Source organism: Nycticebus coucang, chromosome X (assembly GCF_027406575.1).
Source record: "Nycticebus coucang isolate mNycCou1 chromosome X, mNycCou1.pri, whole genome shotgun sequence".
Lineage (NCBI taxonomy): Eukaryota > Metazoa > Chordata > Mammalia > Primates > Lorisidae > Nycticebus > Nycticebus coucang.
Window position 1 is genome coordinate 97,082,198 of NC_069804.1, and position 26,238 is coordinate 97,108,435.

General features: G+C 38.9%; 1 protein-coding gene across 2 annotated transcripts in view; it reads left to right on the plus strand.

The window, feature by feature from the left end:
* The window catches only part of APOOL (apolipoprotein O like), a 294,516-nt gene that overhangs the window by 131,845 nt on the left and 136,433 nt on the right, over nucleotides 1-26,238 (plus strand). The gene's annotated exons all lie outside the window — the stretch shown is intronic.

The following is a 26,238-nucleotide window of genomic DNA, read 5'->3' on the forward strand; positions in this document are numbered from 1 at the left end:
AGGGGCCAGCAGCTGGGCGACACCAGTCTGGGGAGTGAAGGGCCAGCAGTGGGGCGACACCTGCCTGGGTTTCCTTGAGGGGCTGCACTCATCAGGTGGGTAGTATTGCCACAGGATTGTGTGTTATTTTCCTTATCAGTTCCTTTTTACTGACCTTATGGATATAATTACTGTACATAAATGTTTATGAAATAACTCCACTGTACAGAATAGAGACATTCATAATCTGAATAAGGAAGAGTACACACATACATACTACTGTATGTGCTGTATGTGGGCATTTCATCAAAAACCAATTAATAACTAGCCTATTTATGGTTAATAGTTTTAATAAGTTCCTGTGCTGGAAAAAAAATATTTAAAATCGAAACTAATAACTACATCATGTTTTTTTATTTGGATCTAAATATACAGGTTTAAGCCCTACTGTAAACTGTTAAAGATATGTTTTATGATAGATTCTGTTATTACATGTTGGAAACAAGCAAGGACTAAATAATCAAGTGTTATCAAACAAAATTAACTGACTAGTCAAGCATTGGAGATATTTTTTAAATGTTTTTATGTTATTAGTTATTTTGAGTTAAATAAAAGCAAGAAGAAAAAAAATATTAATAAAATTGGTAAACTTTTGGCTAAACCAGAAACAGAAAAGTAAGATGTCTAATAACTTCAGTTAGAAATTATAAAGGGGAAATAACAACAGATACCACAGAAATACAAAAAATCCTCAATGATCAATAAAAAAACTGTATTCTCAGAAATATGAAAATATGGAGGAAATGTATGAATACATGGAAGTATGCCACCTTCCTAAACTTAACCAGAATGAATGAGAAATTTTGAATAGATCTGTATCGAGCACTGAGGTAGCATCTTCCATGGTGTAGATACACCACCATTTCTTTTCTCAGACTTTCATAGTTCTCTTTATAGAGATCTTTCACATCCTTGTTTGGGTACATTCCCAGATATTTAATTTTTTTGGCACTACTGTAAAGGGAATAGAGTCCATGACTGTTTTTTTCAGCTTGACTATTGTTAGTATATATGAAAGCTACTGATTTGTGAGTATTGATTTTGTAGCCTGAGATGCTGTATTCCCTGATCACTTCTAAGAGTTTTGTGGTTGAGTCCCTGGGGTTTTCCAAGTATACAATCATAACATTTGTGAAAATGAAAGTTTGATCTCCTCTGACCCTATATGGATACGCTTGATTGCCTTCCCCTTCCTAATTCCAATGGCTAACACTTCTGTTTCAATGTTAAAAAGCAGTTGAGATAGTGGGCAACCTTGCCTGGTTCCTAATATGAGTGGAAATGAATTTAATTTAACTCCATTTCAATATAATTTTGCTGGAGGTTTGCTATAGATGGCCTCTATCTGTTTAAGAAATGTCCCTTCTGTACCTATTTTGTTAAGTGTTCTGATCATTAAAAAATGCTGGATATTATCAAAATCTTTTTCTGCATCAATTGAGAGAATAATACGGTCTTGGTTTTTTATTTTGTTTATGTGATATATTTATAGATTTATGTATATTGAACCAGCCTTGAGAATCTGGGATAAAACCCACTTGGTTGTGGTGTCTAATTTGTTTGATGCATTGCTCGATTCTGTTTGCTAGGATTTTATTGAATATTTTTGCATCACTATTCATTAGAGAAATTGGTCTACCATTTTTGTTTTATTATTATAAAATCATACCTGTGTACATTAATGAGATCATGGGGCACAATACACTAGTTTTATAGACTGTTTGACACATTTTCATCACACTAGTTAACATAGTCTTCCTGGAATTTTCTTACTTGTTGGGTTAAGACATTTATATTCTACAATTACTAAGTTTCACATATACCCTTGTAAGATGCACAGCCGTTGTAGTCCCACAAATCGCACTCCCTCTGCCCATCCTCACCCCTTCCCCACCTTGATCTTCTCCTTCCCCCTATTCTTAGGTTATAACTTGGTTATAGCTTTCATGGGAAAGCCATAAATTAGTTTCATAGTAGGGCTGAATACATTGGATACTTTGTCTTCCATTCTTTAGCTACTTTACTAAGAAGAATATGTTCCAGCTCCATCCATGTAAACATGAAAGAGGCAAAGTCTTCATCTTTCTTTAAGGCTGCATAATATTCCATGGTGTACATATACCACAATTTATTAATCCATTCATGGATCGATGGGCACTTGAGCTTTTTCCATGACTTAGCAATTATGAATTGGGCTGCAATAAACATTCTAGTACAAACATCTTAGTTATGATGTCATTTTTGGTCTTCTGGGTATATACCCACTAGAGTAATTATAGGATTGAATGGCAGATCTATTTTTAGATCTCTAAGTGTTCTCCAAACACCTTTTCAAAAGGAATGTATTAATTTGCATTCCTACCAGCAGTGTAGAAGTCTTCCCTTTTCTCCACATCCACGCCAACATCTCTGGTGTTGGGGTTTTGTGATAGGGGCTAATCTTACTGGAATTAGATGATATCTCAAAGTAGTTTTGATTTGCATTTCTCTGATGATTAAAGATGATGAGCATTTTTTCATATGTCTGAAGGCTGTGCACTTGTATTCTTCAGAGAAGTTTCTCTTCAAGTCCCTTGCCAGCCTGCGATGGGATCACTTGTTCTTTTCTTGCTTATACATTTGAGGTCCCTGTGGATTATGGTTATTAAACCTTTGTCAGAGACATAATCTGTAAATATCTTCTCCCATTCTGAGGGCTATTTGCTTGCTTTACTTACTGTGTCCTTGGCTATTCTGAAGCTTTTTAGTTTGATCATGTCCCAGTAGTGTATTTTTGAAGATGCTTCAATTGCCCGGGGTGGTCCTCTTCATAAGATACTCACCCAGACCGATTTCTTCAAGGGTTTTCTCCACACAATTTTCTATTATTTTTTATAGTTTCGTGTCTTAAGTTCAAATCTTTTTTTTTTCTGTGTGTGTGTGTGTGTTTTGAACAGGGCTGGGTTTGAACCCTCCACTTCTGGCATATGGGACCGCGCCCTACTCCTTGAGCCACAGGCGTCACCCAAGTTCAAATCTTTAATCCAGTGAGAGTCTATCTTAGGAAATGTTGAAAGGTGTGGGTTCAGTTTCAGTCTTCTACAGGTTGCCAGCCAGTTCACCCAGCACCATTTGTTAAATAGGGAATCTTTTCCCCACTGAATGTTTTTAATTGGCTCCTCACAGATCAAATAACAGTAAGTAGCTGGATTCATCTCTTGGTTCTCTATTCTGTTCCAGACATCTACTTCTCTGTTTTTGTACCAGTACCATGCTTTTTTGATCACTATTGATCGATTTATAGTATAGTCTGAGGTCTGGTAGCGTGATTCCTCCTGCTTTGCTTTTATTTCTGAGTAATGTCTTGGATATTTGAGGTATCTTCTGATTCCATCTAAAATGAAGTATTATTTTTTTTTAAGATCTTTGAAGTATGACAGTGGAATTTTAATGGGGATTACATTAAAATTGAATATCACTTTGGGTAGTATGAACATTTTAACAATGTTGATTCTTCCCAGCCATGAGCATGGTATGTTTTCTGAGCTCCCAGCAATCCCTCCACTCTCACTCCATGATTTGGAGACCTGCCCCCACAGGAGTCCAGATTCTTGGGTGAACTCTCGAGAGGTGTAGACAAGACATGGACTGCAGCTGTCCAGTGCTGACTCTGTAGCAAAGGAGCGAGAAGATGACAGTCGGCTAAGAGAGAATTACACTGGAGTGGTGGTGCCCAGAGGTACAGAGCAACAGCCATCTTCAGCAATAACAAGACTCACCCCCAGATATTCCATAGCCTCTCCTCTTGTCTTCCTGGGCAACCTGATGAGGCCAAGCATCTTCTCAGATGGCAACCACCATGGAACAGGCCTGGGACTGAAGCACGGGCCCCGTGAGTAAAGGGTTTGCCTGAGGCGGCACTGACCTGGGTGAAACACGGGGACTAGAAAACTCACCCGCAGATCCGGGAAACTCCCAAAGTGGGGCTGATCCAGAGGACCACTTTACTAAGCCTAAGACGCACCTGGCCCTCAGGGGATCACCAGCCTATAGACAAAGGAGGCCAAGAGGCTACAGCCGACAACTGATCGTGCTGCCAATACAAACCGGCAGGAGTAAAGACAGGGCCTGAGGCACAGGTTCTGGGAACTCATATCAGCCTCTCCTCTGCAGAGTAATCTAGCAGGGTCAGAAAAAAACTCCCACAGGGTTGTTCAATTCACCCAGTAACATAAACTAAGGGTGGGGCTGGAACTGAGTGAACACCTCCAGCCTCCACAAAGTGCCTGAGGTTGACAGGCCACACCACCCCCTGCTGGATAAAGACAGAGTAGCGGCCTAGACGAGCAGACAGAGACTACCCTGTGACTTAGGCAGGTACAAACCCCTGGAGTATCTGCTTACTGCAGACAACTGACTGGGTCACAGACCTGTGGGGCTAGCAGTGACTGGGCGTGACAGAGCTGCAAGGTGGGGAAGGAGGCATCAATCTTCCCAGACTGATGTATTTACTGGGTGGCTCTTCCTGACTCCATGCAGCACTGGAGTAATCCATATTAGAGCAGCCACCAGACCCCTTTGATCCAGTTCCTAGGGACCTCTTGAACTCTCCCAGCCGAGACAGCTGCTGAATGAGACAATTGATTTGGACCTTTTGAACTGAGCCACTCACCTAGGGACTATCCAGGTGGTGCCCTGTGTGTGTGGTTGTAGGAAAGTTTGATTTCCCTTTTCCATTCGTTGCCTGTGGTGGGTGGGGTGACTTAATTGCTGGTATTTCTCCACAGCTGAGACTTCAACCCAGAGTAACTGTTTCACTAGGGTAAAATAGAAACCAGCTGAAAACAAGACAGGACAGAACCACTTAGCCCCTGTACACCAAACAGGGCCCCAGTGTCTCAGGCCACAGCACTGTACGAGTCCTCAACAAAACAACAGGGGAGATATCAAAGGGAGTAAAACAATCATGGGGTGGAATCAGCAGAAAAACTCAGGTAACATGAATAACCAGAATAGATCAACCCCCCAAGGAAAGGTACGGCAGATGTAATTGAAGATCTCATTCACAAACAACTGACTGAGATGTCAGAAATTGAATTCAGAATTTGGATGGCAAACAAGATTAACAAAATGGAACTAGGAATTCATGGAGAAATTCAAAAGCTCTCTTAAGAATTTCACAAATTTCAAGACAAAACCACCAAAGACCTAGATACACTGAACCAAGAATTTGCAGCCCTCAAAGATATGAAAAATACAGTAGAATCCCTTAGCAACAGAATGGACTAAGTAGAAGAAAGGATCTCCAACATTGATGATAAAGCCTTTGAACGCTCCCAAACTCTCAAAGAAGAAGAGAAATAGAGAGCAAAAATGGATCATTCTCTCAGAGAGCTCTGAGATAACTCGAAGAAGGCAAATATCTGACTCATAGGAATTCCTGAAACAGATGAAGTGGCCTCACTGGGCGCAAAGGCCCTTCTGCAGGAAATTATGAAAGAGAATTTTCCAGACATGCCTAGAGAACCAGAAATCAGATAGCAGATAGCTTCAGAAACCCAGCACGACCCAACCCCAATAAGACATCCCCCAGGCATATCATAATTAACTTCACTAAAGTTAATATGAAAGAGAAAATTCTCAAAGCGGCCAAGCGAACAAAAACTAATACTTTCAAAGGAAAGAACGTTAGAATGACTGTAGATCTCTCTGCTGAAACTTTTCAAGCCAGAAGAGGGTGGTCATCAATGTTTAATCTCCTTAAGCAAAATCCCTTTCAACCCCGATCTTGTACCCAGCTAAACTGAGTTTCACTGATGATGGAGAAATTAAATATTTAATGACATTCATATTCTAAAGAAATTTGCCATAATCAAACCAGCTGTTCAGGATATTCTGAGACCTATCCTCCATAATAACCAACCCAATCCTCTACTAGAAAAGAAAACTCACTCGGAAACTTCTCATCAAACTCTAGCTTCCACAATGGCAAAAGGATTAAAAATGCCCACTGGACTTTCGAAAAACTCAATACCCCAAATTTCACCAAAATTATCAATACTCTCCATTAATGTGAATGGCTTAAACTGCCCTCTAAAGAGAAATAGGTTAGCTGACTGGATACAAAAACTCAGACCAGATATTTGTTGTATACAAGAGTCACATCTTAACTTAAAGACAAATACAGACTTAGGGTGAAAGGATGATCATCCATATTTCAGGCAAATGGTAACCAGAAAAAAGCAGGTGTTGCAATTTTATTTGCGGATACAATAGGCTTTAAACCAACAAAAGTAAGGAAGGACAAAAATTGTCACTTCATATTTGTTAAGGGTAAGACTCAATATGATGAGATTTCAATTATTAATATCTATGCACCCAAACAGAATGCACCTCAATTCATAAGAGAAACTCTAACAGACATGAGCAACTTGATTTCCTCCAACTCCATAATAGTCGGAGATTTTAACACCCCTTTGGCAGTGATGGATTGATCTTCCAACAAAAAGCTGAGTAAAGAAATTCTAGATTTAAATCTAACCATCCAGCATTTAGATTTAGCAGACATCTACAGAACATTTCATCCCAACAAAACTGAATACACATACTTCTCATCAGCCCAGGGAACTTACTCCAAAATCGATCACATCTTAGGTCACAAGTCTAACCTCAGTAAATTTAAAGGAATAGAAATAATTCCATGCATCTTCTCGGACCATCATTGAATAAAACTTGAGCTGAGTAACAACAGGAATCTGCCTACTCATACAAAAACATGGAAGTTGAATAACCTTATGCTGAATGATAGCTGGGTCAGAGATGAGATAAAGAAGGAAATTGCCAGATTGTTGGAACAAAACGACAATGAAAACACGAACTATCAGAACCTCGGGGACACTGCAAAGGCAGTTCTAAGAGGGAAATTTATAGCACTGCAAGCCTTCCTCAGGAGAACGGAAAGAGACGAAGTAAGCAACTTTATGGGACATCTCAAGAGACTGGAAGTGGAAGAACACTCCAAACCCAAATCCAGTAGAAGGCAAGAAATAACCGAAATCAGAGCAGAACTAAATGAATTTGAAAACAAAAGAATAATACAACAGATCAATAAATCAAAAAGCTGGTTTTTTGATAAGGTCAATAAAATAGATAAACCATTGTCCAACCTCATCAGTAAAAATAGAGTAAAATCTCTAATCTAATCAATCAGAAATAACAAAGATGAAATAACAATGGAATCCTCAGAAATCCAAAAAATCTTTAATGAATATTACAAGAAACTTTACTCTCAGAAATATGAAAATCTGAAGGAAATTGACCGTTACTTGGAAGCACGTCACCTTCCAAGACTTAACCAAAATCAAGTGGAAATGTTCAACAGGCCTATATCAAGTTCGGAAATAACATCAACCATACACAATCTCCCCAAATAGAAAAGCCCGGAACCAGATGGTTTTACATCAGAATTCTACCAAACCTTTAAAGAGGAATTAGTACCTATATTACTCAACCTGTTCCAAAAGGTAGAAAAAGAAGGAAGACTACCTGACACGTTCTATGAACCAAACATCACACTCATCCCCAAACCAGGAAAAGACCCAACAAGAAAAGAAAATTACAGACCAATAAAACTAATGAATATAGATGCAAAAATATTCAACAAGATCCTAACAAACAGGATCCAGCAACATATCAAACAAATCATACATCATGACCAAGTCTGTTTTATCCCAGGGTCTCAAGGCTGGTTCAATATATGTAAATCTAGAAATGTAATTTAGCACATAAACAAATTAAAAAACAAAGACCACATGATTATCTCAATCGATGTAGAAAAAGCTTTTCATAACACACAGCATCCCTTCATGATCAGAACACTTAAGAAAATTGGTATAGAGGGGACATTTCTTAAACTGATAGAGGCAATCTACAGCAAACCCACAGCCAATATCATATTGAATGGAATTAAATTGTAATCATTTCCACTCAGACCGGGAACCAGACAAGGCTGCCCATTGTCTCCATTGCTTTTTAACATTGTAATGGAAGATTTAGCCAACGCAATTAGGGAAGAAAAGGCGATCAAGGGTATCCACATAGGGTCAGAAGAGATCAAACTTTCTCTCTTCGCAGATGATATGATTGTATATCTGGAAAACACTAGGGACTCTACTACAAAACTCTTAGAAGTGATCAAGGAATATAGCAATGTCTCAGGTTACAAAATCAGCATTCATAAATCGGTATCCTTTATATATACCAACAACAGTCAAGTTGAAAAAACAATTAAGGACTCTATCCCATTCACAGTAGTGCCAAAGATTATGAAATACTAGGGAGTTTATCTAACAAAGGACGTTAAAGATCTATATAAAGAGAACTATGAAACTCTAAGGAAAGAGATCGCTGAGAATGTTAACAAATGGAAAAATATACCATGCTCATGGTTGGGAAGAATCAACATTATTAAAATGTCCATACTACCGAAAGCAATACATAATTTCAACACAATCCCCATTAAAGCTCCATTGTCATACTTTAATGATCTTGAAAAAACAATACTTCGTTTAATATGGAATCAGAAAAAACTCTTCTAGCCAAGACATTACTCAAAAATAAAAACAAAGCAGGAGGAATCACGCTAGCAGACCTCAGACTATACTACAAATCGATAGTGATCAAAACAGCATGGTACTGGCACAAAAACAGAGAAGTAGATGTCTGGAACAGAATAGAGAACCAAGAGATGAATCCGGCTACTTACCGTTATTTAATCTTTGACAAGCCAATTAAAAACATTGAATGGGGAAAAGATTCCCTATTTAACAAATGGTGCTGAGTGAACTGGTTGTCAACATGTAGAAGACTGAAACTGGACCCACGCCTCTCACCACTAACCAAGATAGACTCTCACTGGATTAAAGATTTAAACCTAAGACATGAAACTATAAAAATACTAGAAGAGAGTGCAGGGAAAACCCTTGAAGAAATTGGGTTGGTCGAGTATTTTATGAGAAGGACCCCCCAGGAAATTGAAGCTGCTTCAAAAATCCACTATTGGGACTTGATCAAACTAAAAATATTCTGTACAGCCAAGAACAGTGTAAGTAAAGCAAGCAAACAGCCCTCAGAATGGGAATAGATATTTGCAGGTTATGTCTCCGACAAAGGTTTAATAACCAGAATCCACAGAGAACTCAAACGCATTAGCAAGAAAAGAACAAGGGATCCCATCACAGGCTGGGCAAGGGACTTGAAGAGAAACTTCTCTGAAGAAGACAGGTGCACGGCCTTCAGACATATGAGAAAATGCTCATCATCTTTAATCATCAGAGAAATGCAAATCAAAACTACTTTGAGATATCATCTAACTCCAGTGAGACTAGCCTATATCACAAAATCCCAAGACCAGAGATGTTGGCGTCAATGTAGAGAAAAGGGAACACTTTTGCACTGCTGGTGGGAATGCAAATTAATACATTCCTGTTGGAAAGAGATATGAAAAACACTTAGAGTTCTAAAAATAAATCTGCCATTCAAACCTGTAATCCCTCTACTGGGCATGACCCGGCCCGCGGGTCAGTCGACAGGAATACCTGGAGGAGGGGGTGAGAATGGGAAGGGGCGAGGGGCACGAAGAATGGAGACAAGACAGGAGTCTGATCAAGTCTCGTTTATTGCAAAGTTCCTCCAGGGTATATAAGGGTAGGTGAAGGAGGAGGTTTACATCACCAGGTATCCAAGCAACCTGGCCTTGGTGGAGATAAGTTCCAAACGGCAAGCTTCCTAGTTTCGCTCACATTATTTACGAGAAGAGGTCTGGCGTTTGCAGGGAAATAGAAACTTAAGTCTGTTAGTACTGGAAATAGCACTTGGCCTACAAAATAGATGCTGTGGTGTCAGCCTTCCACATGGGCATATACCCAGAAGACCAAAAATCACATCATAACAAAGATATTTGTATCAGAATATTTATTGCAGCCCTATTCATAATTGCTAAGACATGGAAAAAGCCCAATTGCTCATCGATCCACGAATGGATTAATAAATTGTGGTATATGTACACCATGGAATATTATGCAGCCTTAAAGAAAGATGGAGACTTTACCTCTTTCATGTTTACATGGACAGAGCTGGAACATATTCTTCTTAGTAAAGTGTCTGAAGAATGGAAGAAAAAGAACCCAATGTACTCACCCTTATTATGAATCTAATGTAGGACCTTCCCATGAAAGCTATAACCCAGTTACAACCTAAGAATAGGGAGAAGGGGGAAAGGGAGGGGAGGGAGGGGGGAGTTAGGTGGAGTGAGGGGCATTAATGGGATTGCACCTGCGGTGCATCTTACAAGTGTATATGTGAATCTTAGTAAATGTGGAATGTAAAGGTCTTAGCAAAATGACTGAGAAAATGCCGGGAAAGCTATGTTAACTAGTGTGATAAAAATGTGTCAAATGGTCTATGAACCAAGTGTATGGTGCCCCATGATCATACTAATGTACACAGCTATGATTTAATAATAATAAAAAAGACATTTCAAGTCCCTTGTTAGATAAACTCCCAAATATTTCATCTTCTTTGGCACTACTGTGAATGGAATAGAGTCCTTAACTGTTTCTTTAGCTTGACTATTGTTGGTATATATAAAGGCTACTGATTAAGAATGTTGATTTTTTCACCTGAGATGCTGCTGTATTCCTTGACAACTTCTAAGATTTTTGTAGTAAAATCCCTGGTGTTTTCCAGATATGCAATCACATCATCTGCAAAGAGCGAAAGTTTGATCTCTTCTGACCATAAATGGATACCCTTGATCGCTTTTTCTTCCCTAATTGTGGTGGTTAAAACTACCATTACAATGTCAAAGAGCAGTGGAGGCAATGGGCAGCCTAGTCTGGTTCCTCATCTGAGTGAAAATGATTACAGTTTAACTCCTTTCAATATGATATTGGCTGTGGGTTTGCTGTAGATGGCCTCTATCAGTTTAAGAAATGTCCCTTCTATACCAATGTTCTTAAGTGTTCTCATCATGAAAGCATGCTGTATATTATAAAAAACTTTTTCTGCATCGATTGAGAGAATCATATAGTCTTTGTTTTTCAATTTGTTTATGTACTGAATTATACTTATAGATTTATGTATACTGAACCAGCCTTGAGAACCTGGGATAAAACCGACTTGGTTGTGATGTATAATTTGTTTGATATGTTGCTGGATTCTGTTTGTTAGGATCTTGTTGAATATTTTTGCATATATATTCATTAGTGATATTCATGTATAATTTTCTTTCTTGTTGGGTCTTTTCCTCGTTTGGGGATCAGGGTGATGTTTGTTTCATAGAACGTGTTGTGTAGTCTTCCTTCTTTTTCTACCTTTTGGAACATGTTGAGTAATATTGGTACTAGTTCCTCTTTAAAGGTTTGGTAGAATTCTGACGTGAAGCCATCTGGTCCCAGGCTTTTCTTTTTAGGTAGATTTTGTATGGTTGATGCTATTTCAGAACTTGATGTTGGCCCGTTCAGTATTTCCACTTGATTCTGCCTATATCTTGAAAGGTGACGTGTTTCCAAATATTGGTCAATTTCCTTCAGATTTTCATATTTCTGAGAATAAATTTTCTTGTAATATTCATTAAGGATTTTTTGAATTTCTGAGGAGTCTAGTGTTATTTCTTCTTTGTCGTTTCTGGTCAATGAGATTAGAGATCTTTCTCTTTCTTTCCTGTTTAGGTTAGCAAAAGTTTTATCTATTTTATTGACCTTTTCATAAAACCAACGTTTTGATTTATTTATCTATTGTATAATTCTTTTGCTTTCAATTTCATTTAATTCTTCTATAATTTTGGTTATTTCTTTTCTTCTACTGGGTTTGGGGTTGGAATGTTCTTCCTTTTCCAGTTGCTTGAGATGTCCCATTAAGTTCTTAACTTCCTCTCTTTGTATTCTCTTGAGGAAGGCTTGCAGTGCTATACATTTCCCTCTTAGGACTGCACTTGCGGAATCCCTCAGGTTATAATAATTCATGTCTTCATTGTCATTTTGTTCCCAAAATTTGGCAATTTCCTTCTTAATCTCATCTCTGACCCAGCTATCATTCAGCATATGGTTATTTAATTTCTATGTTTTTGTATGAGTATGCAGATTCCTGTTGTTACTGAGTTCAACTTTTATTCCATGGTGGTCCGAGAAATGCAAGGAATAATTTCTATTCCTTTAAATTTACTGAGTTTAGACTTGTGACCTAAGATGTGATCAATTTTGGAGTATGTTCTGTGGGCCAATTAGAAATATGTGTATTCAGTTTTGTTGGGATGAAATGTTCTGTAGATGTCTGCTAAATCTAAATGTTGGATGGTAAGATTTAAATCTAAAATTTCTTTGTTTACCTTCTTATTGGAGGATCTCTCCAACACTCCAAAGGAATGTTGAAATCTCTGACTATTATGGAGCTGGTGGAAATCAAGTTGCTCATGTCTGTTAGACTTTCTCATAAATTGGGGTGCATTCTGGTTGGGTGCATAGATATTAATATTCACATCTCATCATATTGAGTATTACCCTTAACAAATATGAGGTGACCATTCTTATCCTTCCTTATTTTTGTTGTTTTAAAGCCTATTGTGTCTGCAAAAACAATTGCAACACCTGCTTTTTTCTGATTACCATTTGCCTGAAATATGGATGACCATCCTTTCACCCTGAGCCTATATTTATCTTTTAAGGTAAGATGTGACTCTTGTTGCAGCAAATATCTAGCCTGACTTTTTTCGTATCCAGTCATCTAACCTGTGCTTCTTTAGAGGACAGTTTAAGCCGTTCACATTAATGTACAAAATGTATAAGTGTGGTAAAATTTTGGGTATTGAGTTTTTTGAAAGTTCAGTGGACATTTTTAATCTTTTCGCCACTGTTGAAGCTGGAGTTTGATCAAAAGTTTCCGGGCGAGTTTACTTTTGTGGTAAAGGATTGGGCTGGTCATTATGGAGGATATGTCTGAGAATATCCTGAAGAGCTGGTTTGGTTATGGCAAATTTCTTCAACATATGGATGTCATTAAAATAATTTCTCCATCATAAATGAAAGTCATTTTAGCTGGATACAGGATCTGGTGTTGAAAGTCAGTTTGCTATAGGAGATTAAAAGTCGATGATCATCCTCTTCTGGCTTGAAAATTTTCAGCAGAGAGATCTGTAGTCATTCTAATATTCTTCCCTTTGTGGGTAATTGATTTCTTACGTCTGGTTGGTTTCAGAATTTTCTCCTTCATATTAACTTTAGTGAAGTTAAGTATGATATGCCTGGGGGATGTCTTATTCATATTGAGTTGTGCTGTGATTCTGAAACTGTCTGCTATCTGAATTTCAGAATCTCTTGGCATGTCTCGGAAATTCTCTTTCATAATTTCATGGAGAAGGGCCTCTGTGTCTTGCAAGGCCACTTCATCTCTTTCAGGGATTCCAATGAGGTGGATATTAGCCAGCTTTAAATTATCCCAGAGCTCTCTGAGAGAATGATCCGTTTTTGCTCTCCATTTCTCTTCCTCTTTGAGATTTTGGGAGCGTTCAATGGCTTTGTCCTCAATGTCAGAAATCCTTTCTTCTGCTTGCTCCACTCTGTTACTGTGGGATTCTCCTGTATATTTTAGATCTTTGAGGGCTGCAAATTCTTGCTTCAGTGCATCAAAATCTTTGGTTGTTTTGTCTTTAAATTCATTAAATTCTTGAAACAACTTTTGAATTTCTCCTGGAATTTCTAATTCCGACTTTTGATTTGCTCCTCGAATTTCTAATTCTAAATTTTCATCCATTCCATTAATCTTTTTTGCAATCCAAATTCTGAATTTGATTTCTGACATCTAGGCCAGCTGTTTATGAATGGGATCGTCAGTTACATCTGTCATATCTTTTCTTGGAGGGGTTGATCTATTATGGTTATTCATGGTACCAGAGTTTTTCCACTGATTCCTCCCAATGTTTGTTTTATAGTGTTTGATTTTTCCCAGGGAGCTTTGTTGAGGACCCATACAGTGCTGTCAGTCCTGCCTTACTTTGTCTATAGGTTGACGATCCCCTGACGGCCAGGTGAGTCTTAGGCTCAGTAAAGCAGTTTTTTTGGTCAACCCCCTCCCCCGGGAATTTCTCGGCTTTGCGCGTGCATTTTCTATCCCCTGCACTACACCCAGGCCGGTCCTGCCTCAGGCAAACCCTTTACTCACGGGGCCTGCATTTCCATCTTAGGTTTGTTCTGCAGTGGTTGCCACCTGAGAAGATGCCTGGCCTCCTATGGTTCCCCAGGTAGATAGGGAGTGTGGCTTCGGTATATCCAGGAGTGAACCCTATTCTTGCCAAAAATGGCTGCTGCTCTGTGCCTCTTGGCACCGGCGCTTCCGTGTGGTTCCCTCTCAGCCGACCATCCTCTCCTCACTCTTGTGCCTCAAATCAGCACTGACCAGCTGCAGTGTACACCCTGTCCACACCCCTTGAGAAGTCAGCTAAGAATCTGGACTCCTGGGGGATAGGACTCCAGAACTCAGAGTGATTGTGGAGGGGAGTGCTGGGAGCTCAGAATTGCAGGTAGAGAATATATACAGTTCTATACAGTTTTATGCCTGGCAGTAGAATACCGTGCCACCCTAGTAGGGGAGGTAGGTCCAGTTTTTAGAGGGTCTCTCCCGTGGAGTGTAGTGGAAGGACCTTTGAACTCTGCTCATTCATTTATGGGGCACTTGGAGCCATTCTCATGGGGGAGGGGAATCCTGTCTGCTTGGTGATGGATTTTGTACCTTTTGTTTGTGTCCTTGGGGTCACAGCTCGCCTCAGCGGGGTTGATGTGCATTCTTCAACCTTCTCTCTTGGTGCAGCTCTAATCCACCAGGTTACTTACTAAATTTCTGTCCTTTAACTCTCCTTATGGATGGGAGCCGCTATGGAAAGCTGGCTTCAGTCAGCCATCTTGTCTCTGCCCTCTGGTCTATCATTTTCTTTTCTTTTGGGGTCTTTTCCTGGTTTGGGGATCATGGTGATGTTTGCTTCATAGAATGTGTTGGGAAGTATTCCTGCTTATTCTATGTTTTGGAAAAGGTTAGGTAATGTGGGTACTAGTTCCTCTTTAGATGTTTGGTAAAATTCTGATGTGAAGCCATAGGGTCCTGGGCTTTTCTTTCTGGGAAGATTCTGTATAGTTGATGCTATTCCAGAACTTGATATAGGCCTTTTCAACATTTCCACTTCTTCCTGGCTAAGTCTAGGAAGGTGGCATGATTCCAACTATTGGTCTATTTCCTTCAGATTTTCATATTTCTGAGAATAGAGTTTTTTGTCATATTCATTATGTATTTTTTAAATTTCAGTGAAGTCTGTGGCTATCTCATCTCTGTCATTTCTCATTGACGAAATCAGATACTTTACTCTTTTATCTCTGGTTATGTTAGCCAAAGGTCTATCTATTTGATCAACCTTTTCAGAAAACCAACTTTTCGATTCATTGATCTGTTATATAATTCTTTTATTTTTAATTTCATTTGATTCTGCTGTAATTTTGGTTATTTCTTTTCTTCTGCTGTTTTTGGGGTTGGAATTTCCTTCCTTTTCCAGTTGCTTGAGCTGCGTTGTTAAGTTGTTGATTTCTTCTCTTTCTGTTCTCTTGAGGAAGGCTTGCAACACTATAAATTTCCCTCTTATGACTGCCTATCCAGTATCCTGGAGGTTGTGGTAGTTCTTTTCTTCATTATCATTTTTCTCCAAAAATTTGATAATTTCTTTCTTAATCTTATCTATGACCCAGCTATAATTAACCATAAGACTATTTCATTTCTATGTCTTTTGTGTGCTTCCAGATTCCTGTTGTTACTGAGTTTAACTTTTATTCCATGATGGTCCAACAAGATACAAAGAATAGTTTATATTCTTTGGAATTTGCTAAGGTTAGCCTTGTGATCTAAGATATGATCAATTTTGGAGGATGTTCCATGCGCTGATGAGAAGAATGTGTATTCAGTTTTGATGGGATGGAATTTTTTGTAGATGTATGTTAAGTACAATTTTTGAATGGTTTATTTTACGCCTACAATTCTTTGTTTACTTTCTTTTTGTGATGTGGTAAAATTTGCAGCTGTTATATAGTGCAGGAGGAAATCAAGTTGCTCATATCAGTTGGGGTCTCTCTTATAAATTGAGGAGCATTCTGGTTGGGTGTATAAATAAAAATAATTGGCATCTCATCATGTTTAGTGTTTCCCTTAAGTATAATGTGACCATCCTTATCTTTTTTTATTTTGTTGGTTTAAAGCCTACTGTATCTGAGGATAAAATTGCAACTCCTGCTTTTTTCTTATTGCCATTTTCCTGAATTATAGATGACCATCACTTCACCCTGAGTCTATATTTATCTTTGAAGGTAAGGCGAGATCCTTGTATGTAGCAGATATCTGGCCTGAGTTTTTGTATCCAGTCAGCCAACCTGTGCCTCTTCATAGAGCAATTTAAGCCTTTCACATTAATTGAGAGTAGTGATAAGCCTGGTATTATTATGTGTGCCAAATTTTTTGCAATTCCAGTGGACATTTTTAATACTTTCTCCACTGTGGAGAAAATTTCTGAGTGAGTTTACCTTGGTGGTAAAGCACTGTGGTGGTCAATGTGGAGAATGGTCATGGAATATCCTGTAGAGATGCTTTAGTTATGATGAATTTTTTCAGCATGTGAATGTCATTGAAGTAGTTAATTTCTTCATCATAAATGAAACTCAGTTTAGATGGATATAGGATCCTAGGTTTAAAATTGTTTTGTGTTAGCAGGTTGAAGATAGATGACCATCCTCTTCTAGCTTGAAAAGTTTCATCAGAGAGATCTGCAGTCGTTCTAATAGTCTTCCCCTTGTAGGTTATGGTTTTCTTATGTCTGGTTCTTGTAGTATTTTCTCCTTCATATTAACTTTGGTGAACTTAATTACAATATGTCTGGAGATTCTTTATTTGGGTTGAATCATGCTGGGGTTCTGAAACTGTCTGCTATCTGAATATCAGAATCTTTTGTGATTTTTGGGAAGTTCCTCTTGATTATGTCTTGGAGAAGAGCACCTGTACCTTTGGAAGCAACCTCATCATCTTCAGAATTTCATATGAGGCAAATATTAGTTTTCTTGGAATTATCCCTGAGCTGTCTGAGAGAATGATCCATTTTTGCTCTTCACTTCTCTTCTTCTTTGTGTGTTTAGGAACATTCAAAAGCTTTGTCTTTGATGTCTGAAATCCTTTCTTCTGCCTGATCCATTGTATTACTGAGAGATTCTACTGTATTTGTCATATCTTAGAAGGCTGCAACTTCTTTTCTCTATGTGTCAAAATCTTTGGTGATTTTGTCTTTGAATTCATTGAATTCTTGAGACAATTTTTGAATTATTCCTAGAATTTCTAATTCCAATTTTACTTCCATTTTGTTAATTTTATTTGCCATCCAAATTCTAAATTTGATTTCTGACATCTCAGCCATATGTTTATGAATGTGATCCTGTGGTATGGGTGGTTCATCATTCCTTGGGGGAGTTGATCTGTTCCAATTGTTCATGTTGCCAGAGTTTTTCTGCTGATTCCACCCCATGATTGTTTTTCACCTTTTGGCTTGATAAGCAGGTAAGGTGAAATGGATTGGAGGCTTCTGGGGTTGTGGTTGACGAGCCCTTCACCAAAGAGCTGGGACTGATGAGTGCAGCTTTTCCTCTACAGCTTTGCAAAGGACCCGTATAATACTATAGCCTGAGATTCTGGAGACCTGCTTGATGTGGTGGGGCTTGGTGTCTCTGTCTTGGATTCAGCTGATCTCTGTCCAATCCTAATGAATTAGTGACTCTGGGTTGAAGTCTCAGCTGTGGAGAGATACAAGAAACTAAGACATCACTCCCCTCACAGGCAACACCTGGATGAGGAAAATCAAGCCTTCCCACTACAACAAAACCAGGGTACCACCTTGGAGTGTCCTCATTTGTTTTGTCCAGTTCAAGAGTTCCAAACCAATTGTCCCAATCAGCACTCTTATTGGAGAGTTCAAAATGTCCCCAGCTACTAGTAGCAGGAATCTAATTTTAGCTCAAGTGTGGCTCGCTCTGGTGCTCTGAGGAGTGAAAAAGGCCTATCCAGTAGAAGGTTTGGACCAAGGGGACTGATGCCTCTTTCCCCATCTTGTTCCTCCTTCACCACCAGCCTCTGGTAATCCCAGTCTCTGATAATCCCACCGCCAGTCTCTGTTAACCCAGTCTCTGTGGCCCAGTTCTGTCCAATAAGCAAATGTACCAGGGCTTTGCGCCTGCCAGAGTCAAAGTAAAGTATATACCTCCTCTCGATGACCAACCTCTGCCACCATCCAGCAAGGGAAGCTGAAGCCTGCCTGCCTCAGATACTCAATGGCAACTGGGGAATATTCCACTTTAGCTCACTGTAAACCTGACAATATCCAGACAGCAAATGTATTTCTCCCTCAGCCACTGCACCATTGCTGCCACTGTTCTGCAGCTCTGGTATTCCTATAGGGTGAGGTCTGGTTCCCTCTGGCAGACCACAGAGTTGAGGAGGTAACTTTCCAACATTAGACCCCAGAAGGATTGCTCTATTAATGCTGATATTGGGTGGGAGATCTCTCCACTTGGGTTCATGCACTTCAGCAGTTCCAGAGTTTCCACCCATCATGCGGAAACCCAGCCCTCTGCCCGCTGATGATATACACTTTTTCAGAGCAAGGACAGACACCTTCCCCTCTCTGTCTTTCTGCACTGTTACCAGATTCACAGATACAGTGTAGCTGTACTGCTTCTATCTATGCAATGCCCAGTCCAAACAAGAAGTGCAGACATTCTGGTCTCTATAGGGGTTGGACTTCTATACCACCAGGCAAGGGGGAAGTGTAGACTGGAAGTTCAAAATGGCAAGGAAAATATTCGTTCAAACTTCTTGCCAGACAAGGGAATTCCTAGGTTCACAGCAGGGAATATCTGGAGAAGGAGTCCCAGCTTCCAGTAAGTCCCTCTGATGGGGTGAGAGAAGAGAACCTCATTTCACTGCTCACTAGTAGAGATCCCACAGCAAGCAAGAAACTCTCTTGGGGGAGGGAATGGACACATGTCCTCTTTGGGATGAGTTCTGTACCTGAAATTTGTTTCCTTGGAGTCACAGCTTGCCTTGGCAGAGAAGATGTGCAATTATCTATCTCTTCTCTCAGCTTGGCTCTCACCCTTTGGCTTTGTTGGGTTCTGTCTGGCCATTATCTCTCTCTCTGGACTGGAGCTGTTGAAAGCTGGCTCCAGTCATCCATTATTGCCCATTTCCCCTTGTTCTTATTGAATGTAAAAATTGGAGTTGGGAAAATAGCCAAACTGAGGATTTAGCAAAACACAAGACATGTTGAAGCAAAATGAGCAAATAAACAAAGAAGCTACCAGACACACATGCACTCAGATGCACAGATAATCAGAAACAAATAATCAAACCAACAGATAAAATAAAATAAAATAATAATTAAAAAAAGAAAAAAGAAAAAGCTCTAATAGCCTGATGTAAGCACTCTTAGCAACCATAAGAAGGGAAGAAGTGGAAATGAAAAAAATAGTATTAATAATAATTTAAAAAAATTAACAATAACTCCTACAAGAAAAGGATAAAATGCAAAAGAGTAAGAAGAACAAGCAAGGAAGAAAGAGAGAGAAAGAACTGTACCACCAACAAAATATTATTCATATATATATATATATATATATATATATATAAACATAAGACTATACGTATACTGTAGGGATCAACTTTAGTAGTAATATATTTATGTTGCAATACACTTTCCGGACACTAGGTGGTACCATGAGTGGTTCCCAGGTTTATACCTGAGTCATGGTTTATCTTTTTTTTTTGATGGTTGCCTGGCTACCCATTTGGCCTTAGAACCCACCAAGTTGTTTATTCCACCGATTTCAAAAAGAATCTTCACAGGCAGATTTCAAAAATTCTCCCTACAGAAGTTCCTATGAAGTGTTTTTCCCTAAAAATAAAAGCCCGGGACCAGATGGTTTCACGTCAGAATTCTACCAAACCTTTAAAGAGGAATTAGTACCTATATTACTCAACCTGTTCCAAAAGGTAGAAAAAGAAGGAAGACTACCCAACACGTTCTTTGAAGCAAACATCACCCTGATCCCCAAACCAGGAAAAGACCCTACATGAAAAGAAAATTATAGACCAATATCACTAATGAATATAGATGCAAAAATATTCAACAAGATCCTAACAAACAGAATCCAGAAACACATCAAACAAATTATACATCATGACCAAGTTGGTTTTATCCCAGGGTGTCAAGGCTGGTTTAATATACGTAAATCTATAAATGTAATTCAGCACATAAACAAATTAAAAAACAAAGACCATATGATTCTCTCAATTGATGCAGAAAAAGCTTTTGAAAATATCCAGCATCCCTTCATGATCAGAACACTCAAGAAAATTGGTCTAGAAGGGACTTTTCTTAAACTGATAGAGGCCATCTACAGCAAACCCACAGCCAATATCATATTGAATGGAGTTAAATTAGAATCATTTCCACTCAGATCAGGAACCAGACAAGGCTTCCCATTGTCTCCATTGCTTTTCAACATTGTAATGGAAGTTTTAGCCACCACAATTAGGGAAGAAAAGGCGATCAAGGGTATCCATATAGGGTCAGAAGAGATCATACTTTCGGTCTTCGCAGATGCTATGATTGCGTATCTGGAAAACACTAGGGACACTACTACAAAACTCCTAGAAGTAACCAAGGAATACAGCAGCGTCTCAGGTTACATAACATCCATAAATCGGTAGCCTTTATATACACCAACAACAGTCAAGTTGAAAAAGCAGTTAAGGACTCTATCCCATTCACAGTAGTGCAAAGGAGATGAAATATTTGGGAATTTACCTAGCAAAAGACGTGAAAGATGTCTATAAAGAGAACTATAAAGAGAAAAGAAATAGCTGAAAATGTTAACAAATGGAAAACATACCATGCTCATGGCTGGTAAGAATCAACATTATCAAAATGTCCATACTACACAAAGCAATATATAATTTCAACGCACTCCCTATTAAAGTTCCAGTGTCATATTTTAAAGATGTTGAAAAAACAATACTTCATTTTATATGGAATCAGAAAAAACCTTGAATAGCCAAAACATTACTCAGAAATAAAAACAAAACAGGAGGAATCACACTACCAGACCTCAGACTTTACTACAAATCGATAGTGATCAAAAGAGCATGGTATTGGCACAAAAACAGAGAAGTAGATATCTACAACAGAATAGAGAACCAAGAGATGAATCCAGCTACTTACCGCTATTTGATTTTTGACAAGCCAATTAAAAACATTCAGTGGGGAAAAGATTCCCCATTTAACAAATGGTGCTGGGTGAACTGGCTGGCAACCTGCAGAAGACTGAAATTGGACCCACACCTTTCACCATTAAGTAAGATAGACTCTCATTGGATTAAAGATTTAAACTTAAGACATGAAACTATAAAAATACTAGAGGAGAATGCAGGGAAAACCCTTGAAGAAATTGGTCTGGGTGAGTATTTCATGAGGAGAACCCCCCGAGTAATTGAAGCAGCTTCAAAAACACACTACTGGGACTTGATCAAACTAAAAAGCTTCTGCACAGCTAAGAACACTGTAAGTAAAGCAAACAAACAGCCCTCAGAATGGGAGAAGATATTTGCAGGGCATATATCTGACAAAGGTTTAATAACCAGAATCCACAGAGAACTCAAACGCATCACCAAGAAAACAACAAGGGATCCCATCGCAGGCTGGGCAAGGGATTTGAAGAGAAACTTCTCTGAAGAAGACAGGCACAGGCCTTTAGACATATGAAGAAATGCTCATCATCTTTAATCATCAGAGAAATGCAAATCAAAACTACTTTGAGATATCATCTAACTCCACTGAGATTAGCCTATATCAAAAAATCTCAAGACCAGAGATGCTGGCGTGGATGTGGAGAAAAGGGAACACTTCTGCACTGCTGTTGGGAATGCAAATTAATACATTCCTTTTGGAAATGTATATGGAGAACACTCAGAGATCTAAAAATAGATCTGCCATTCAATCCTGTAATCCCTCTGCTGGGCATATACCCAGAAGACCAAAAATCACAACATAACAAAGATATTTGTACCAGAATGTTTATTGCAGCCCAATTCATAATTGCTAAGTCATGGAAAAAGCCCAAGTGCCCATCGATCCACGAATGGATTAATAAATTGTGGTATATGTACACCATGGAATACTATGCAGCCTTAAAGAAAGATGGAGACTTTACCTCTGTCATGTTTACATGGATGGAGCTGGAACATATTCTTCTTAATAAAGTATCTCAAGAATGGAAGAAAAAGTACCCAATGTACTCAGCCCTACTATCAAACTAATTTCGGGCTCTCACGTGAAAGCTATAACCCAGTTACAACCTAACAATAGGGGGAAGTGGGAAAGGGGGGGTGACTAGAGGGAGGGGGATCGGAGGGATCACACCTGTGGTGCATCTTACATGGGTATTTGTGAAACTTGGTAAATGTAGAAGTAAATGTTTTGGCACAGTAACTGAGATAATACCGGAAAGGCTATGTTAACCATTGTGATAAAAATGTGTCAAATGGTCTAGGAAGCGAGTGTATGATGCCTTATGATCATATCAATGTATACAGTTTTGATTTAATAAAAAAAAAAGATCACCACCACTGAATTAAAGGGGGTGCAGCAAGATGGCAGATTAGAGACATCTCCATGCCAGCCACTGTCACTGAGACAGGGAACAGAGGATTTCAACCACCTTTGGCTGGAGAAAGCTACCTAGAAACATTACTCTGGAACAGGGGTCCTCAAACTTTTTTAACAGGGAGCCAGTTCACTGTCCTTCAGATTGTTGGAGGGCCATACTATATTTAAAAAAAAAGAAAGAAAACTGTGAACAAATTCCTATGCACACTGCACATATCTTATTTTGAAGTAAAAAAAAAAAAATGGGAACAAATACAATCACTCTGCTGCATGTGTCCCGCGGGCTGTAGTTTGAGGACCACTGCAACGGTCTGGGAACACAGTGAAGCATTAGCAGACTCCAAGAGCAAACAAGGAGGTCTGGAACAGAGCAAAACCAGCACAGAAGTATAAGGGCCTAGTTCTAGGCAAAGGTCAGCCTGAGATCCTCCTATGGAGGACTGAATGTGGGAAAGGGCTGTTTTGCATTTTTTGTTTTTGGACTGGACTGCTCGCTGGACTGTCTCAAAGGTGGCTGGAGGAGCAAGGGAGCTTCAGAAGTGTTAGGCAGCCAAAATTGAGAGCTGGGCAGGGTGAACCTCCCTTTGGTTTGGCTATGGTTAGGCCAACATTGAGTGAAAACCACATGGAAAAAATGCTCTGTGGAATCCTAGTGCATGACCAGCTCTTTTCTTTTTGCTAAACTTGGGCAGTCATTCTTGGGGTAAGTTGAGCATCATCTTCCTCCTGGGGATAACCACTTTGTTTTCAGGGGACACTGTTTGAAAAGTCAAGATGTCCTGAGAGATCTGGTGAGACCTTTGAAATTCTACTCCCTTGGGGATTGAGTGCTGCCAAAGCGATGAGGCCCTGTCTGGGGCAAATAGATAAGAACAGGTTGAGGTTTCCTCTGAAACTGGAGAGAAACTTCCGACCTCCAATGTTCTACAATGAAAACAGGGCATATGTTCTTCATCTCATAAAACTACAGTCCACCTCTTGTCTGGGAAATATATTGCAATTGAAATATATTTTTTCTCCCCACTTTTTTTACTTATTTCCCAATTTTTCCCATAGTTGGTTTTCTTTCTGCTGCTCCTGTTGTTTTATGTTTAGTTTGGTGTGCTTGTATTTTTATTTTTTCATATTTTCTTTCTTTAATAGCAAAGACGTCTTCGATTTTTTTTTACAGATTTTCAGCCCCTTTTATTCTTCATTTCAGTCTTATTTATCTCTTTTTTTCTCTCCTTTGGTAGATATTTTTTGACCTGCTTCACCTTAGTCACGTAAATTTATCATGCAACAAATATGTCTTTTTTTCTTTAGTTTACATAATTATATTTTCCATAACTACTACTATTATTATTATTCCCTATCTCTGAGGGCTGGAGATCATGACATTAATCTGAATGGGGGGGTTCACAACATTGGTCTGGATCATGGAGGCAATGAGCTCATAGTCTGGGGTGTCCCTCTACCTTTGGTATTTGGAAATACGATATTGATAGGTACCCACTGAAACATACTACTGATTTTTTCCCTATATTTGGTGGAAGTGGAGTCTAAGTTTTTCCCAGGCTAGTAAGGAGATACTTACCTTGAGCGACCCATCCAGCCTGGACCTCCAAGTTCCTGGAGTTGTGACTGTGGGTCAAAGCACCCTGCCAAACACCACCACTTCTTCTATACCTCTCTCTATTTCTGTCCTTTTTCTCTCCTTTTCTTCAACTATTTGCTTTCATCAATTCTCTTCCTTTTTTTCCATATATATTTTTTATTTCCTTTCTCCTTTCATATTCTTTACCCTTCTCTTTTTTTGGACTTATAGATAAAGGTAACTTCAAAAAGTAAGCTCAGAAACAAGGTAATTTAAAGTGAAGGAGGCAGTGGAGAAAAAAATGGTAGGGGAAGAAACTGAAAAGAAGAAAACACACATGAGGAGGAATCAACAGAAAAATTATGGCAACATGAAAATCCAGAACAATCACTCCAGGAGATCATGAGGTAGCCACTGCAGAATACTCCACCTATAAAGATTTAATGGAAATGACAGAAAGGGAATTAAAAATATGGTTGGCAGGGGCAATAAAGGGAATGGATGAGAAAGTAGAAAAACAGAACTAAAAAATGGATGAAAGATATGAAGACTATAGAAAGGCTATAATGGAGCTTAAGGAATTGAGGAATTCAAGGAACTTAAAGATGCAGTATGGAGCATGAATAACAGATTAGACCATGTAGAAGAAATAATCTCAGAACTTGAGGATAACACTCTTGACCTAACCTGGGTAATTGGAGAAAAGAAGAGAAAGAAAGCAGAACATTTACTCAGAGAATTGTGGAACTTCATAAAGTATTCAAAAATACAAATTATAGGGATCCTTATAGAGGAATAGAACATTCGAAAGAAATGGAGGTCCTACTAGAGGATATCATAAATGAAAATTTCCCAAATATTAGCAAAGATTCTGAAACATTCCTTTTAGAGGAGTATCAAACCCTGGGACATGACAACACAGAGCATCTCCAAGAACCATTGCTTTGAACCTGTGCAAAGTCATAACAATAGAGAAAATTCTGTCAGCAGCCAGGAGAAAGCACCAATTCACCTTCAGGGAAAGATCTATGAGAGTGACAGTGGACTTTTCAGCTGAAACTTCCAAATCAGTAGAGAATGGTAATTTACCATTAACTTTCTCAAACAATTTCTTTTTTTTTTTTTGTAGAGACAGGTTCTCACTGTACCACCCTTGGGTAGAGTGCCATGACATCACACAGCTCACAGCAACCTGTAACTCTTAGGCTTACGCGTTTCTCTTGCCTCAGCCTCCCAAGCATCTGGGACTACAGGCACCTGCCACAACACCCAGCTATTTTTGTTGTTGTTGCAGTTTGGCTGGGGCTGGGCTTGAACCCGCCACCCTCAGCATATGGGGCTGGCACCCTACTAACTGAGCCACAGGTGCCACCCAAACAAAACTATTTTCAACCGAGAATTTTGCATCCCGGTAAACTAAGCTTTAAAATGATTAAATAAATCAAATTTTTTACTGACATCCAAACATTGAGGAAATTCACCATAACAAAACCAGCTCTACAGGAAGTAATTAGACCTATTATCCACACTGATAATCAAAATGGATCACCAGCAAAGTAAACACCCAGAAACTAAAGGACAAAACCTAGTTTCCAAAAGGGGAAAAAGACTAAAATTAGGCAACAGATTTTCACAAAATAAGATGAATAGAATTCCACCAAACATCAATTCTCTCAATTAATGTTAATGGCTGAATCCCTCACAGCACAGGCTGGCCAATTGGATAAAGAAGCAAAAGCTATCTATATTGTATCTTCAGGTAATGCACTTAACCTCAAAAGACAAAAAAACTCAGGGTGAAGACTTGGAAAACAATATTTCAAGCAAATGGAAATCAGAAGAAAGAGGATAGACG